The following is a 17,874-nucleotide window of genomic DNA, read 5'->3' as shown; positions in this document are numbered from 1 at the left end:
GGAAAGGGCAGCACTACAAATCCAGGGACAACTAGGGAACTCCCACCCTCGTTGCTAGGCAGACCAGGTTCTCTCCTGCTCATTGGAAATGACACAGAGTGTTGGATAGATTTTTTTCAGAGGAGCATCTGTATGGAAAAGTCCAGTAACACTGGGACCAGGGGTACTGCCAGGGCAAGCCAAAGCCTCAGAGGCTGGAGGAGCCTGGAGCACGTGCCAAATGTTCATCTGCAGAGCAAAGCACAAGCATGGAGCAGAAGTCCAGAGTGAAGGCCTGCAGGAGGGAAAAATAACCTCCCAGCCCAGTCCTTCCATGGTGTTGTCCTATTTTGAGTTCTGTATTTAGATGTCTGTGAGATTGCCTATTGTATTCTTAATTACAAATCCCACTTAAGCCAGCCTAGTATAGGTTAAGACAAATGTAATGACTTGACTTGGCTGAAGAGCAGTGGTGCGATCATGGCTTACTGTAGCTTCAACTTCCTGGGCTCAGGTGATCCTCCCACTTCAGCCTCCTGAGTAGAAGAGACTAGCCTCATGGGCCACCACACCCAGCTAATGTTTTGTATGTTTCTCATAAAAATGTTTTTCAGAAGAAATCTTATATATAATACATTGAAAATCACTGATTACTTTTTCTTCATCTTTTTTTCTGTGAATGTGTGTTTGAGTCTTTTGTATTTCTTCATTTACACAGGATATGGGCTGTTTGAAAACTATTTCATTATCTCCATCTGCATTCATTTCAGCCACTTCAGATTTTCAGCTCTCCAAAAATGTTGACGTACAAACCAGTGTGGGGCCCTGGGTATCCACAGTCTTCTCAGGAGAGTTAGGAGTGCCTAAAACCTTTTTCTTCTTATGTAAAACCTGGCTTTTTGTAGATGTCTGATGATTCATTTTTGAAATACTTTCCATTTTCTGTAAAATAAAAGAAGAAAATCATCATCAATTCCTTTTTAAGGTAATTTCTTCCCGAGTCATCCTTCTTTCTTTTTAAATTGCTCCTCCATACATAGCTTTTGTGTAAGTGCCAATTCTGATTATATGTTTCACTGATGGATATGATGGCTGCTTAAATGGAATATTCCAGTCTTGAAAGGGTTCTTTCTGTACTTTTTCAGGTGGCATGAAATGACTCTCCAAGAGTCCTTCACCAAACAAGTAGTTATTCATTGCTTCAGTCACTATCTTGGCAACATCCTCCAGACTAAAACTCCAAAAAATGCATAGCCTTTGCTATTTCCAGTCTTTTTATTTCTGTATAGTCTGAACCTTGTAACAGTGCCTTGTAACTGGGAGAAACAGGAAATGATCTGGGTTTCATTCAGTAGGTTAGGTAGGAGAAAGTTTTTCTTGTTTTTATGTTTTGTTTTGTTTGTTTGTTTTGAGAAGGTGTTTCACTCTTGTTGCCCAGGCTGGAGTGAGATGGCATGATCTCAACTCACCACAACCTCTACCTTCTGGGTTCAAGTGATTCTTATGCCTCAGCTTCCTGAGTAGCTGGGATTACAAGCATGCACCCCCACACCCAGCTAATTTTTGTATTTTTAGTAGAGATGGGGTTTCTCCCTGTTGGTCAGGCTGGTCTAGAACTCCTGGACTCAAACGATCTGCCTGCCTTGGACTCCTGGAGTGCTGCGATTATAGGCATGAGCCACTGCACCCAGCCTTGACTTGAAGTATACGTGGTACATCCAGACAGCTGTGAACTCTAGGGGAACACCAAAGATGAGAATGAGAGAATAGATACTTCCAATTAAAGGGGTTAAGAAGAGATGCTTGAACTTATGTTTTAAAAAGTCACTGCAGGCTAGACACAGCGGTTCATGCCTATAGTCACAGCACTTTGGGAGGCCGAAGTGGGTGAACTGCTTGAGCCTAAAAGTTTGAGACCACCCTGGGCAACTTGGTAAAACCCCATGTGTACAAAAAAATACAATAAATTAGCCAGGTGCGGTGGCACCTGTGGTCCCAGCTACTCGGGAGACTGAGGTGGGAGGTCGAGACTGCAGTGAGCTGAGATCCACCACTCCACTCCAGCCTGGGCAACAGAGTGACACCCTGTCTTAAAAAAAAAATCACTGTTTTGGTGTTCTCTGGATGAAACCTCTGTTTCTATATATATATAAAAGGGTCAAGACAGTATGTATTATTGATTCAAAATCATAATCAGCTTCTTAGAGTAAATAATTTTATCTGTTGTTTCAAAAACCTACCTCAGGATTAATAAAAGTTAGTTTTATTGGGTTTTTCTGTAAGCTGTGCTGATTCACTCAGGTGTGTCTCTTCCAAGCCCATGTTTTACTACTTTGTAACCCTATTTGGAAGGAAAACTGCAGCTAAGATTATGATCCAGCCTGAGATGAAAAGTTTCACACATATACACCACACATACCCCCCACCACAGTATGATGACACAGTGACCCAAACTTAGGCAAATGGTACCACTGCCAGCAAATGCATTTTGTTCTTTATTTCTTCTAAATTTTTATTTCTTTATTTCTTCTAACAGCAACAAATGCATTTAACATTTATTTTATTGAGATCCTCAACAGCTGCCATTTGGTTTGTATAGCAAATTGTTTCCAAAGTAACTTTTTTCCATTTTTGATATTTTAATGAAAATTATGTTCTTCAGTTTTAAAGCCCCATCGCTCTCCCAAAGAAAGATTAATAAGTAACTACCAAGTAATGATTATTTAGGAAAAGAACAAAAGCCAAAACAGCTTTAAAACACTTCTGGAACATGAGTAAGCATCCAAAGTCAAGACCTTCTGGGCCCAATGGAGGTGCTAGGCTGCTTCAGGACACCATCAGCACTTCCCCATCCACAATATCCTCAACAGCTGGGAGCCATGCCTGGCCCCTGGGGGGCTTCCTGTTCCACAAGCTCCCCTCTCTTTTTCCTCTCCACCCTTGCTGTTGGGCTTCCCCTCTGAATCTGCATAACAAAGGCAACAGGGTCTTTAATACTGTTCCGCTTTGTCAATGGAGACAGCATACTCTAAACTGAGAGATTCCCTGGTCCAGTCTAGGGGAGGAAAAAATATGCAGTGTAGCATAGATGGTTTTACTTGTCCACTCAGACACATGCCCATACTTATTTGATGGATGTATCAGATGCTTCAAAATTCCTGATGTGCTTCAAAAGTTGCTTGTAAAAAAAGAAGTTGCAAAATGATAAAAATGTCTGCAACAGTTCAGGCTCCTTATGACAAAGCTGGTTCTGATAAGTAGTTATTTTGACATGCACAGCAGCTTTCCCTGTAAGTTCTGTGTTCTGAGGGATTCATTTAGACCACAGGAAGTTGAAATTGAAGTTCAAAATGTTACCTGCTGACAAAATGTGCTGTATCCATCAATGGACTTCTACTCAGTAATGAAAGGATCAAAGTACCAAAACCTGTTATATGTCACGGACCAAAACATTAGCTAAGTAAAAAAGCCAGACATGAGACCACATATAGTATAATTCCGTTTATTTGAAATGTCCAAAAAAGGCAAGTAGCTAGAGACAGGAATGGTCTGATTGACCTCAAGAAGTAGGGATTCAAGCTCTCTAGAGTATATGCGATACATACATGAGAAAAAATAAGGAAAAGAAAAAATTTAAATATAAATAAATGAAAAGAATACTTCTCCCTGATTATAAAGAAAATCACATTCTTTTTTTAATAATTTGGAAGGCCAAATATGAAGAAAAGTCTTTAATTTTGCCAATCAAAACATTTCCGGTTCATTGCTTTGTATATTTTTGTATGCATATAAACATTTTAAAAAGTAGAATCATAATATATAGTCTTTTGTCACTATGTTTTGGGCATATTTCTATGTCAGTAAATATATTCTTGGCATCATTATTTTTAAAAGCTCAATGTATGTTAAGTTATTGCCACCACAGAAGCAAATTTTCTTATATATATATTTTAATGGATGCAAGCAAGCATTTTTGGGCTGAATTCCTAGAAATAGAGTTTCTGGAGGAAAATAACATAAAACAGTTTTAAGATTTTTAATAGAAATTTTCAAATTATCCTGCAGAAAATTTGGTTCAGTTTATACTCCTACCAAAAGGAGCAGAGCTCCAGTGTCCCCCTTCCATTTGTCCTCTTTGCTGGTATTTAAGGAGAAAATCTCATTGTTTTCATTACACTTCTTTGGTTTCTAGTGTTTTAGATTTGTTTTTGTAATCCGTTTTTTTTTTTTTTTGAGATGGAGTCTTGCTCTATCACCCAGGCTGGAGTGCAGCAGTGTAATCTCGGCTCACTGCAACCTCCACCCCCTGGGTTCAAATGATTCTCCTGCCTCAGCCCACTGTGTAGATGGGATTACAGATGCCCACCACCATGCCTGGCTAATTTTTGTGGTTTTCAGTAGAGACAGGTTTTCACCATGTTGGTCAGGCCGGTCTCGAACTCCTGACCTAGGGTTATCCACCCGTTTTGGTCTCCTAAAGTGCTGGGATTACAGGCGTGAGCCACCGCACCTGGCTTTGAATTTTTTTTATATGCTTATTGGTCATTTTAATTCTTGTGGGAAGTACCTGTTTCTGCATTGCCTATTTTCTGGCCAACCTCCAAAGTCACTCTTCACTTAATTTTTATCCTGCTGTTTGAAAGCATTTTAATTTAATGATTTTAATGTAAACAGGAGCAGGGCAGACTATAATTATCTAGATCTTGCTCTGTCACCCAGGCTGGAGTGCAGTGGCATGATCATAGCTACCACAGCCTCGTACTCCTGAGCTGAAGCAATTTTCCTACCTCAGCCTCCCAAGCAGCTACGACTACAGGTGTGTGCCACCATGCCCAGATAATTTTTTAAACTTTTTGTAGAGATATGAATTCACTATGCTGCCAGGGTTGGTCTTGAACTCGAGTTCAAGTGATCCTCCCACCTTGGCTTGCCAAAATGCTGGGATTACAGGTGGGAACTACCGCTCCTGACAAGAGCTCATTTTGTTTGCTAGTGGGGTTCTTGGTATCTTTTCATATTTGAGGCTTTAGTGCTAGTGCTGGAGTATTACACTCACCATCCAAGGTTTACAGGACTTTTGTTAATATTGAACAGATGGAACTGTTTAGTTCTGCGTCTTTGCAGGCATAGAAAATGTGCCTACCAGGACTCTGCTTTATATACATTTAAAGCAAGAAGTAATACAGTAAAACTTTGCCTGGCTAGAGGCCTTAAAAGAAAGGAGTATTCTGATTTAATTCTATTAACTTGGAAGTGTGAAGGTGAAAAGAATTCAAAACTTACATTTCCTGTTGAATGCAATATGAAAATATAGCCAATGATTCCACTTTTCTTCTCTAGTAAGTTTGGACATTCTGATCTACTTGGTGTTTTGTTATAGAACTGCTCGTGTGCCTGCGACTTACATTATGAAGGCACTTTTTAAAAAACTTGAGAGGTAAGAGGGTGTAAATAGTATTGAGTGAGATCAGGCTGGATGAGAACTGACACTTGTAAACACCCTTTTTAGACAGAATCTATGATTGCCGCTTGTTTTCTTGTTTAACTCATAAAACTCATAACTCACATCAGATGGAGGGTGGGAGTAGGAAGGAGATTTATGTCTTTTAGTTGCATGTCATTGTTTCATATCAAGACAGAACATATGGTATCCCTGGCTTTGGACCTACAGAAGGAAACATTTTTCTACCTGATGTATGCCAGAGGTTCTTGAACACCTGGAGAGATTACTGAAGCACAGATTGCTGAGCCCTACTCCAGAGTTTCTGATTCACCAGGTCCAGGGTGGGGCCTGAGAATTTGCACTTATAAAAATTTCCAGGTTCTGCTGGTGCTGCTAATCCAGAGGTTACATTTTTCAGAACCACACTTGTCTAGTAACTGTAAATTGTAGAACTCTAGAAAAAAGCTTAGTTTGGTATGGGAAAAGAAGTACACAGGTTATGAAGCAAATCATGAAAGAGTCAACCCTTGATCCCAGTCTAGTGTGGAATTCAGGTAACAAGCAATACATAGTGACATAACACAATTCTTGGTTTTCATGATTGCAAGTCATAGCCAAATATCAAGTGAGAAATTCAGTTTCATTTGCAAGGCTTAGAGAGGCCAGATGATTCTAGAAAAACAGGCCCTGTATTTGTCTTCAACCAGTGCTTATTAAATTGAAAGATTTGTGTTTTCATTTTTTTTTTTTTACTATTTTTTTTTTTTTTTTGAGGTGGAGTCTCACTTTGTCACCCAGGCTGGAGTGCAGTTGGTGTGACCTTGGCTCACTGCAACTTCTGCATCTTGGGTTCAAGTTATTCTCCTGCTTCAGCCTCCCAAGTAGCCAACATGACACCTGGCTAGTTTTTGTGTTTTTAGTAGAGGCAGGTTTTCACCACGTTGGCCAGGCTTGTCCTGAACTCCTGACCTAAGGTGATCCACCTGCCTATGCCTCCCGAAGTGCTGGGATTACAGGTGTGAGCCACTGCAAACAGCCCAAAAGCTTTGTGTTTTTAAAGATATTAGACATGTTTCTTGTTTTAAAAAAAATCTTAATAATGTAGGAGAATAAGAGTAACATTTTCCAAAAAAGAGAAATCTTGTGATTATTTTACCTTATTGGAATGTTGGATAATACAGTCCACTTCATTAATCATCAAACATGCTATGGATTTTCCATTTTTATAGGATTTGTGTCTCAATTGAGGTAATACTGATAATTCTTGTACTCCATCTGAAGATGAAAAGTTTTAAAGTTTTAAAGCAAACTTTAAAAAAAAGTTTTAAAGCAAAAAGCAGCCCCTCCCCTCTCCTGGAGTAGGCAGGTCCTGCCCCTCTCCTAAAGTGGGAGGGGACAGCAGTTGCATGGGCAGCTTTCCTTGTTATGCCATAGGTTCCTCTGGACACACTGCCGCCTGGCCACACCTCCTTTCCCTTTCATCTTCCTCATTGACCAATAGACTTGGAGCATTAAGACCACACCCCTATCTGTGCTCTAGTGGGGTCCTGGTTATGCCTCCTCTGGCTCAGTTGCACAGCTGCCTGGTAGGTGAATGGAGGTGTTCGCTGATGTGGCCACAACCCTGCCTCCCTCCCCACCCTGTGATGTTAGAAGAAACTGACAGAGCAAATTGGCAGCAGCCAAGAAAAAGGTAAAATTCACTAGGTCATGGCCCCCCAATCCAGCCACAGATCCCCTCCAATGACAAAACCATTGCCAGAGTCCATAACTGTCCTGAGGAATACCTGACTGGGCCACCCAACCCTGGCACCTCTGGGCTCCCCTCACCAAAGACTTGTCAGTCAGCCCCCCCCTTCAGCAAGCAGCCCAGCCCCTGCCCTTACCAGTCAACCCAGGGTGATGTTGGGCGAGTGACTCCTGGGGCTCCCTGCTCCATATTCAGCCCTCACATCCTGCTACACCAAGACTGACCTCCCTGGATTTTTTGGGCTCACCTCTCCAAGGACCTGGGCCCCCCAGCCCCAGTCCCAGCTCCCATCCCCATCTCCAGTTATCCCTTGGTGACTTGGGGCTGGTGACTCATGGGGTTCCCTGCCTCAGACTCTACTCTCCCTTCCTGCTGACCCAAGCCTGACATCTCTAGGCCCTTTGGACTGGTGTCTCTAAGGACCTGGGTCCCAGCCTTACATCACTTTCCCACATCGTGGATCAGTGACTCAGTCATTGCACAGATGTGGTTCCCCCCCATCCCCAGGAGGAGTAGAATGTAGTGATGTCGCAGTCCCCCTAGGAACTGTCATTACTGCTGCAAGGCCAGTCTTTGATCTTACGACCCAGTCCCCTAAGCATTCTCACCCCATTTCTGGTTCCTCTGGTCGCAGCACAGATTTCCAGCTGGAAGGTGAATGAGGACTATGGGACCTAGGAGCAAGAGTTTTAAGGCTGCCTTACTCCCTCCACATAGGCCTTGACAGAGTGGAAAGCCTACACATCCCCCATGAACTCAAAACATTGACAGTATCTCTGGGTGGCAATGGGGGAACGGGTTTGGTTTGCTTGTCTCCCAGGTTTCAACTCTCCAGAGAGACTTTAATATTTTTTTCTGAGTTCTCCACCTCATATTCTAATTCTCCACAGTTCTGGGACCAGACTGCCCTTCAGTCAGTGGTCTCCGAAGTGAGATTTGCTCATCTGTGGAATAGATCTTGGGAAACTGAACTTGACAAGCTTGAATCTTCCTGACATCATCTCAAGTTGGGGTACTTTGAGTGCCACAGGATAAATGTGGGAGATCTTTCTGAAGCATCAGTTTCCCTCAATTCTCCTAAGAAAAAACATTAAAGTACTTAGGGATGACAGTCACATAGGTTTCTAAGAGTATATCACACTTCTCTCTGAAATGAGACTTGGGTTATCCTCTTTCTGAAAAATTTCCAGATTTAACAAAAAAGCTGGCTTCTGCCATGAGGGCACATTGATATAAAATTTGAGACGTACTGGTGCACTTCTTCACACTAACAGATGTGTGAGGATGTATGACTAAACCACAGAGTGCAGTTCCTGCCTAATTTATGTTTACTTTTCTGTCTCTGACTCCGGTTTTGGTCACTGGCAGCTGCTAATTTGTGGCAAAACCTCAGAGCTTGGAGTCAGAAGACTGAATATAAGTTCCACAATTGCCCCCCTACTTTTTTTTTGCCCATAATATCCATCCCTCTCAGACACTGATTGTGACAACACCTTGTACAGATGTTGATGGCGTTAAATCAGATGGTGTATAAGAGTATTTTGCAAAAACTGTAAAGGAGGATGTGGCTGCAGGGGCTGGTAGTTCTCATGAGTATTACTGTTCTTCTTTCCCACAGCTAAAAGAATATCAGCAGAGGAACAGCCTTGGTGATCCGGCAGGAGCAAAGACAAAAAATAAAAAAACTGAAAGTAGCACTAAGAAAACCACTTCTGAGTCTCAAAGCAGTTTCAGGGAAAGCTTCTCTCCAGGTTTTATCTGAAGATATTTCCTTTTTCACCATAGGCTTATAAGTGCTCCCGAATATTCCTTTGCAAATTACACAAAAACAGTACTAGCAAACTGCCTAATGAAAGAAAAAGCTTAACTTTGTGAGGGGAATTCAAACAACACAAAGCAGTTTCTCAAAAAGCTTCCATCTAGTTTTCATCCCAGGAAGTGTCATTTTTCACCATATTTTTCACAGTGTTCCCAAACGTTTCTCAGAAAGCTTCTTATCCATTTGTCTCTGAGGATATGTCCTTTCTCACCACAGGCTTCAAAGCACTCCCAAATATCCCTTGGTAACCTTGACACTAAAAGTGTTTCCACACTGCTCTCTGAAAAGAGAGGTATAACTCTGTGAGTGGAATGCACACATCACAAAGCAGTCTCACAGAAAGCTTCTCTTCCGTTTTTATCTGGAGTTATTTCCTTTTCACCAGAGGCCTGGAAGGGTTCCCAGATATCCCTTCTCAGATGACACAGAAAGTGTTATCAAACTGCTACATGAAAAGAAAAGGGTAACTCTACGAGAGAAATTCACACCACCCAAAGCAGTTTTTCAGAAAGCTTCCATCTAGTTTTCATCCAAGGACGCTTCCTTCTCCACAATATTTTTCATAGTGTTCCCAAAATTCCCCTCTCAGATTCCACACAAACAGCGATTTCAAACTGCTCAATCCCAAGGGTTGCTTAACTCTAGGTGATGAATACACACATCACAAAGCAGTTTCTCAGAAAGCTTCTTTCCAGTTTTGCTCTGAGAATATTTCCCTTCTCAACAGAGACTTCAAAGCTCTCTGAAATAGCCCTTAGTAACTTATACACCGAAAGTGTTTCCACAATGCAGTATGAGAAGAGAGGTATAACTCGGTTAGTGCAGTGCACACATCACAAAGGAGGCTCACAGAAAGCTTCTCTCCAGTTTTTATCTGGAAATGTTTCTTTTTTGACCATAGGCCTGAAAGCGCTCCCGAGTCTCACTGCGCAGTTTACATAAAAACACCGTCAGCGAGCGCCTCAGTGAAAAGATACTGTTAACTCTGCGAAATTGTTTCACACAACACAAAGCAGTTTCTCAAAAAGCTTCCTTCTAATTTTCATCAGAGGTTGCTTCCCAGTTCACAATGCTTTTCACAGCATTCCCAAAGGTCTCTTCTCAGATTCCACAAAAACAGTGATTTCAAACTGCTCAATCCCAAGGGCTGCTTAACTCTAGGTGATGAATACGCACATCACAAAGCAGTTTTTCAGAAAGCTTCTTTCCAGTTTTTCTCTGAGAATATTTCCCTTCTCAACATAGACATTAAAGCTCTCTGAAATATCCCTTAGTACCTTTTACACACTGCTGTATGAGAAGAGAGGTATAACTCTGTTAGTGGAGTGTACACATCACAAGGGAGGTTAACAGAAAGCTTCTCTCCAGTTTTCACCTGGAGATATTTACTTTGATATCATAGGTCTCAAAATGCTCCCAAATATACCTTTGCAGATTATGCAAAAACAATGCTGGGAAACTGCTCACTGAAAAGAAAGGGTTAGCTCTGCGAGAGGAATTCACACGGCACAAAGCAGTTTCTCAGAAAGCTTCCTTCTAGTTTTCATCCAAGGACGCTTCCTTTTCCACCATATTTCTCATAGCATTCCCAAATGACCCTTCTCGGATTCCAAGAAAAACAGCCATTTCAAACTGCTCAATCCAAAGCGTGGTTTAGCTCTATGAGATGAATACACACATCACAAAGCAGTTACTCAGAAATCTTTTTTCCAGTTTGTTTCCGAGGGTATTTCCTTTCTCACCATTGGCTTCAAAGTGCTTCGAAATATCCCTTGATAGCTTTTACAACAAAAGCGTGTACACAGTGCTGGATGAAAAGGGTGGCATAACTCTGTGCATGAAATGCACACATCACAAAGCAGTCTCAAAGAAAGCTTCTTTCCCGTTTTTATCTGGAGTTATTTCCTTTTTCACGACAGGCCTGAACGGACTCCCGGATATCCCTTCTCAGACGACACAGAAACAGTGTTATCAAACTGCTATATGAAAAGAAAGGGTTTACTCTGTGAGACAAATTCACATGACCAAAAGCAGTTTCTCAGAAAGCTGCCTTCTAGTTTTCATCTGAGGACGTTTCCTTCTCCACATTATTTTTCATAGCAGTCCCAAAGTTCCCCTATCAGATTCCACAAAAACAACCATTTCAAACTGCTCAATCCCAAGGGTGGCTTAACTCTAGGTGATGAATACACACATCACAAAGCAGTTTTTCAGAAAGCTTCTTTCCAGTTTTTATCTGAGGATATTTCCTTTTTCACCGTAGGCTTCAATGTACTCCGAAATATCCCTTGATAGCTTTTTCACCAAAAGTGTTTCCATCCTGCTCTCTGAGGAGGAATGTATGACTCTTAGAGTGGAATGCACACATCATAAAGCAGTTTCACAGAAAGCTACTCTCCAGTTTTTATCTGGAAATATTTATTTTGGACCATAGGCCTGAAAGCGCTCCCGAGTGTCGCTGCGCAGTTTACACAAAAACACCGTCAGAGAATGCGTCAGTGAAAAGAAACTATTAACTCTGCAAGATTGTTTCACAGGACACAAAGCAGTTTCTCAAATTCTGTCCAGTTTTCATTTGAAGATAGTTCTTTGCTCAACATAGGCCTCAGGGTGCCACCTAATGTACTTTCGTGGATTCCTCAAGGACAGAATTTCCAAACTGTGCAATGTAAGGAAAGCTTTATCTCCATGAGTCAAATGAACATATCACAAAGCAGTTTCTCAGAAAGTTTCTTTCCAGTTTTTATCTGAGGATAGGTCCTTTTTCACCATAGGCTTCAATAGACTCCGAAATATCCTTTGGTAGCTTTTTCACCGAAAGTGTTTCCATCCTGCTCTATGGGGATAAGTGTATAGCTCTTAGAGTGGAATGCAAACATCACAAAGCAGTTTCTCAGAAAGCCTCTTTCCAGTTTTTATCTGAGGATATTTTCTTTTTCACCATAGGTTTCAATGTGCTCCCAAATATCCCTTGGTAGCTTTTTCACCGAAAGTGTTTCCATCCTGCTCTATGAGGAGAAATGTGTAACTTTTAGAGTGGAATACACACATCACAAAGCAGTTGCACAGAAAGCTACTCTCCAATTTTTATCTGAAGATATTTCCCTTTTCACCATAGGCCTCAAAGTGCTCACGAATACTCCTTCGTGGATTACACAGAAAGAGTCCCAGTAAACTGCTGAGAGAAAAGTATGCATTCACTCTGTGAGGGAAATTCACACAACAGAAAGCAGCTTCTCAGAAAGCTTCCTTGTGGTTTTCATCCGAGGATATTTCCTTTCACACCTCATTTTTCATAGCATTCCCAAAGGTCCCTTCCGAGATTCCACTGAAACAGTGATTTCAAACTGCTCCTTCCAAAGAATGGTTTAACTGTATGAGATGAATAGATCCATCACAAAGCAGTTTCTCAGAAAGCTTCTTACCCATTTATCTCTGAGGAGATTTCCTTTCTCACCACAGGCTTCAAAGCGCTCCCAAATACCCCTTGGTAGCCTTTACACCAAAACTGTTTCCACACTGCTCTCTGAAAAGAGAGGTATAACTCTGTGAGTGGAATGCACACATGACAAAGGAGGTTCACAGAAAGCTTCTCTCCAGTTTTCATCTGGAGATATTTCCTTTGGTACCATAGGTCTCAAAGCGCTCCCTAATATACCTTCGCAGATTACGCAAAAACAGTGTTGGGAAACTGCTCAATGAAAAGAAAAGGTTAGCACTGCGAGAGGAACTCATACCGCACAAAGCAGTTTCTCAGAAAGCTTCCATCTACTTTTCATCTGAGGATGCTTCCTTTTCCACCATATTTCTCATAGCATTCCCAAATGACCCTTCTCGGATTCCACAAAAACAGCCATTTCAAACTGCTCAATCCAAAGCGTGGTTTAGCTCTATGAGATGAATACACACATCACAAAGCAGTTACTCAGAAAGCTTCTTTCCAGTTTTTATCCGAGGATATTTCCTTTCTCACCATTGGCTTCAAAGTGCTTCGAAATATCCCTTGTTAGCTTTTACACCAAAAGCGTGTACACAGTGCCTGATGAAAAGGGTGGTATAACTCTGTGTGTGGAATGCACACATCATGAAGGAGGTTCACAGAAAGCTTCTCTCCAGTTTTTATCTGGAGATATTTCCTTTTTCACCAGAGGCCTGGAAGGGATCCCGGATATCCCTTCTCAGGCGACACAGAAACAGTGTTATTAAACTGCTATATGAAAAGTAAAGGTTAACTCTGAGAGAAGAATTCACGTGAACAAAAGCAATTTCTCAGAAAGCTTCCTTCTAGTTTTCATCCGAGGATGCTTCCTTCTCCACAATATTTTTCATAGCGTTCCCAAAGTTCCCCTCTCAGATTCCACACAAACAGCGATTTCAAACTGTTCAATCCCAAGGATTGCTTAAATCTAGGTGATGAATACACACATCACAATGCAGTTTCTCAGAAAGCTTCTTTCCAGTTTTTCTCTGAGAATATTTCCCTTCTCAACAGAGACTTCAAAGCTCTCTGAAATATCCCTTGGTACCTTATACACCAAAAGAGTTTCCACAGTGCAGTATGAGAAGAGAGGTATAACTCCATTAGTGCAGTGCACACATCACAAAGGAGACTCACAGAAAGCTTCTCTCCAGTTTTTATCTGGAAATATTTCTTTTTTGACCATAGGCCTGAAAGTGCTCCCGAGTATTGCTGCGCAGTTTACACAAAAACACCATCAGCAAACACCCCAGTGAAAAGCATCTGTTAACACTGTGAGATTGTTTCACATGACACAAAGCAGTTTCTCAGAAAGATTCTGTCCACTTTTCATTTGAAGATAGTTCTTTGCTCAATATAGGCCTCAGGGCACCACCGAATGTACTTTCATGGATTCCTCAAAGACAGAGTTTCCAAACTGTGGAATGTAAGGAAAGCTTTATCTCAATGAGTCAAATGAACATATCACAAAGCAGTTTCTCAGAAAGTTTCTTTCCAGTTTTTATCTGAAGATATTTTCTTTTTCACCATAGGCTTCAATGCACTCCAAAACATCCCCTGGTAGCTTTTCCACTGACAGTGATTCCATCCTGCTCTATGAGAAATGTAAAACTCTTAGAGTGGAATGCACACATCACAAAGCAGTTTCACAGGAAGCTTCCTTCTAGTTTTCATCCGAGGACGCTTCCTTTTCCACCATATTTCTCATAGCATTCCCAAATGACCCTTCTTGAATTCCAAGAAAAACAGCCATTTCAAACTGCTCAATCCAAAGCGTGGTTTAGCTCTATGAGATGAATACACACATCACAAAGCAGTTACTCAGAAAGCTTCTTTCCAGTTTTTATCTGAGGATATTTCCTTTCTCACCATTGGCTTCAGAGCGCTTCGAAATATCCCTTGTTAGCTTTTACACCAAAAGCGTGTACACAGTGCCTGATGAAAAGGGTGGTATAACTCTGTGTGTGGAATGCACACATCATGAAGGAGGTTCACAGAAAGCTTCTCTCCAGTTTTTATCTGGAGATATTTCCTTTTTCACCAGAGGCCTGGAAGGGATCCCGGATATCCCTTCTCAGGCAACACAGAAACAGTGTTATTAAACTGCTATATGAAAAGGTTAACTCTGCCAGAAGAATTCACACGACCGAAAGCAGTTTCTCAGAAAGCTTCCTCTAGTTTTCTTCTGAGGATGCTTCCTTCTCCACAATATTTTTCATAGCATTCCCAAAGTAGCCCTCTCAGATTCCACACAAACAGCGATTTCAAACTGCTCAATCCCAAGGGTTGCTTTACTCTAGGTGATGAATACACACATCACAAAGCAGTTTCTCAGAAAGCTTCTTTCCAGTTTTTATCTGAGGATATTTCCTTTTCCACCATAGGCTTCACTGTGCTCCGAAACATCCCCGGTGGCTTTTCCACCAAAAGTGATTCCATCCTGATCTATGAGGAGAAATGTATAACTCTTAGAGTGGAATGCACACATCACAAAGCAGTTTCTCAGAAAGCTTCCTTCTAGTTTTCACCCAAGGATGCTTCTTTTTCCACCATATTCCTCATAGCGATCCAAATGACCCTTCTTCGATTCCACAAAAATAGCCATTTCAAACTGCTCAATCCAAAGCGTGGTTTAGCTCTGTGAGATGAATACACACATCACAAAGCAGTTACTCAGGAAACTTCTTTCCAGTTTTTATCTGAGGATATTTCCTTTCTCACCATTGGCTCCAAAGCGCTTCAAAATATCCCCTTGTTAGCTTTTACACCAAAAGTGTGTACACAGTGCTCGATGGAAAGTGTTGTATAACTCTGTGCGTACAATGCACACATCACAAAGCAGTCTCACAGAAAGCTTCTCTTCCGTTTTTGTCTGGAGTTATTTCCTTTTTCACCAGAGGCCTGAAAGAGTTCCTGGATATCCCTTCTCAGACAACACAGAAACAGTGTTATCAAACTGCTATATGAAAAGAAAAGGTTAACTCTGCAAGAAAAATTCATGCGACCAAAAGCAGTTTCTCAGAAAGCTTCCTTCTAGTTTTCCTCCGAGGACGCTTCCTTCTCCACAATATTTTTCATAGTGTTCCCAAAATTCCCCTCTCAGATTCCACAAAAACAGCCACTTCAAACTGCTCAATCCTAAAAGTTGCTTAACTCTAGGTGACCAATACACACATCACAAAGCAGTTTCTCAGAAAGCTTCTTTCCAGTTTTGCTCTGAGAATATTTCCCTTCTCAACAGAGACTTCAAAGCTCTCTGAAATAGCCCTTAGTAACTTATACACCGAAAGTGTTTCCACAGTGCAGTATGAGAAGAGAGGTATAACTCTGTTAGTGCAGTGCACACATCACAAAGGAGGCTCACAGAAAGCTTCTCTCCAGTTTTTATCTGGAAATGTTTCTTTTTTGACCATAGGCCTGAAAGCGCTCCCGAGTATCGCTGCGCAGTTTACACAAAAACACTGTCATCAAACACCTCAGTGAAAAGCATCCGTTAACACTGCTAGATTGTTTCACATGACACAAAGCAGTTTCTCAGAAAGATTCTGTCCAGTTTTCATTAGAAGATAGGTCTTTGCTCAATATAGGCCTCAGGGCACCACGGAATGTGCTTTCATGGATTCCTCAAAGACAGAGTTTCCAAACTGTGGAATGTAAGGAAAGCTTTTTCTCGATGAGTCAAATGAACATATCACAAAGCAGTTTCTCAGAAAGCTTCTTTCCAGTTTTTATCTGAGGATAGGTCCTTTTTCACCATAGGCATCAATGGGCTTGGAAATATCCCTTGGTAGCTTTTCCACCAAAAGTGTTTCCATCCTGCTCTATGAGGAGAAATGTGTAACTCTTAGAGTGGAATGCACACATCACAAAGAAGTTTCTCAGAAAGCTTCTTTCCAGTTTCTATCTCAGGATATTTCCTTTTTCACCATTGGCTTCAATGTGCTCCAAAATATCCCTTGGTAGATTTTTCACCAAAAGTGTTTCCATCCTGCTCTATGAGAAGAAATGTATAATTTTAGAGTGGAATGCACACATCACAAAGTAGTTTCATAGAAAGCTTCCTGCTAGTTTTCATCAGAGGATGCTTTCTTTTCAACCATGTTTCTCATAGCATTCCCAAATGACCCTTCTCGGATTCCACAAAAACAGCCATTTCAAACACTGAAACTCTGTGGAATGAATTCACACATCACAGAGGAGTTTCGCAGAAAGCTTCTTTCACGTTTTTAATTGAGGATATTTCCTTTGTCCCTTAGTCTTCATAGTGATCCCAAATATCCCTTCCCCGGTTCAAAAAAAAGAGTGGTAACAGAATGCTCCATGAAAGAAAAGTGTATCTCTGGGAGATGAATTCACACATCTGCTAGCAGTTTCTCAGAAACATTCTTTCTAGTTTTCATCTGAGGATATTTCCTTTTTCACCACAAGCCTCAATGTGCTCCCAAATATCACTTTGCAGATTCCATGAAAACTAGAAACTGCTTCATGGAGAGAAACGTGTCAGTCTGTCAGATGAATTCACACATCACAAAGCAGTTTCTCAGAAAGCTTCTTTCTCGTTTTTTTCTGAGGATATTTCCTTTGTCACCGTAAGCTTCATGGTACTAAGAAATACCCCATTGCAGATTCCAAGAAAACAGTGTTAGCAAACAGATCAATGAAAAGAACAGTGTAACTCTTTGAGCTACAGTCACACATCACAATCTAGTTTCTCAGAACGCTTCTTTTCAGTTTTCATCTGAGGATATATCCTTTTTCACCATCGCCCTCAATACACTCCCAAATATCACTTTTCAGATTCCACAAAAACAGTGTAATCAATCTGCTTCATGAAGAGAAAGGTGTAACTCTGTGAGATTAATTCACACATCACAAAGAAGTTTCTCAGAAAGCTTCTTTCTCATTTTTATCTGAGGATATTTCAGTTCTCAAAGCACTCCCGTGTATCTCACTGCAGATTCTGTGAAAACAGTGTTACCAAACATCTCAATGAAAGCAATAGTGTAACTCTGTGAGGTGAATTCACACACCACAAAGCAGTTTCTGAGAAGGCTTCTTCCCAGGTTTTATCAGTGGATATTTCAATATTCACCATGGGATTCAATGATATCCAAAACATCACTTCTGAGATCCCTCAAAAATGGAGCTAGCAAACTCCTCCATGAGAGACTGGTGTAACAATGTGAGATGAATCGAAACATCATAAAGCAGTTTCTCAAAAAGCTTCTTTCTGGTTTTTACCTGAGGATAGAAACACATCAAAAAGCAGTTTGTCAGAAAGCTTCTTTCTCGTTTTTATCAGAGGATATTTCCTTTTATATCACAGGCCTCAATGCACTCCCAAATGTCATGTTGCAGAAATATCCCATTGCAGATTTCAAGAAAACAGTGTTGGCAAACTGATC

The 17,874-nt window shown here is 41.1% G+C and overlaps 1 pseudogene; it reads right to left on the bottom strand.

Moving 5' to 3' along the window:
• Positions 1–622: 622 nt before the first annotated feature.
• LOC111531065 lies at positions 623–7,627 on the bottom strand (annotated as a pseudogene).
• Between the last annotated feature and the right edge of the window lie 10,247 nt (positions 7,628–17,874).

The sequence above is a fragment of the Piliocolobus tephrosceles genome, chromosome 6, assembly GCF_002776525.5.
Source record: "Piliocolobus tephrosceles isolate RC106 chromosome 6, ASM277652v3, whole genome shotgun sequence".
Classification (NCBI taxonomy): Eukaryota; Metazoa; Chordata; class Mammalia; order Primates; family Cercopithecidae; genus Piliocolobus; species Piliocolobus tephrosceles.
This window is presented reverse-complemented; position numbering and strand designations above follow the sequence as displayed.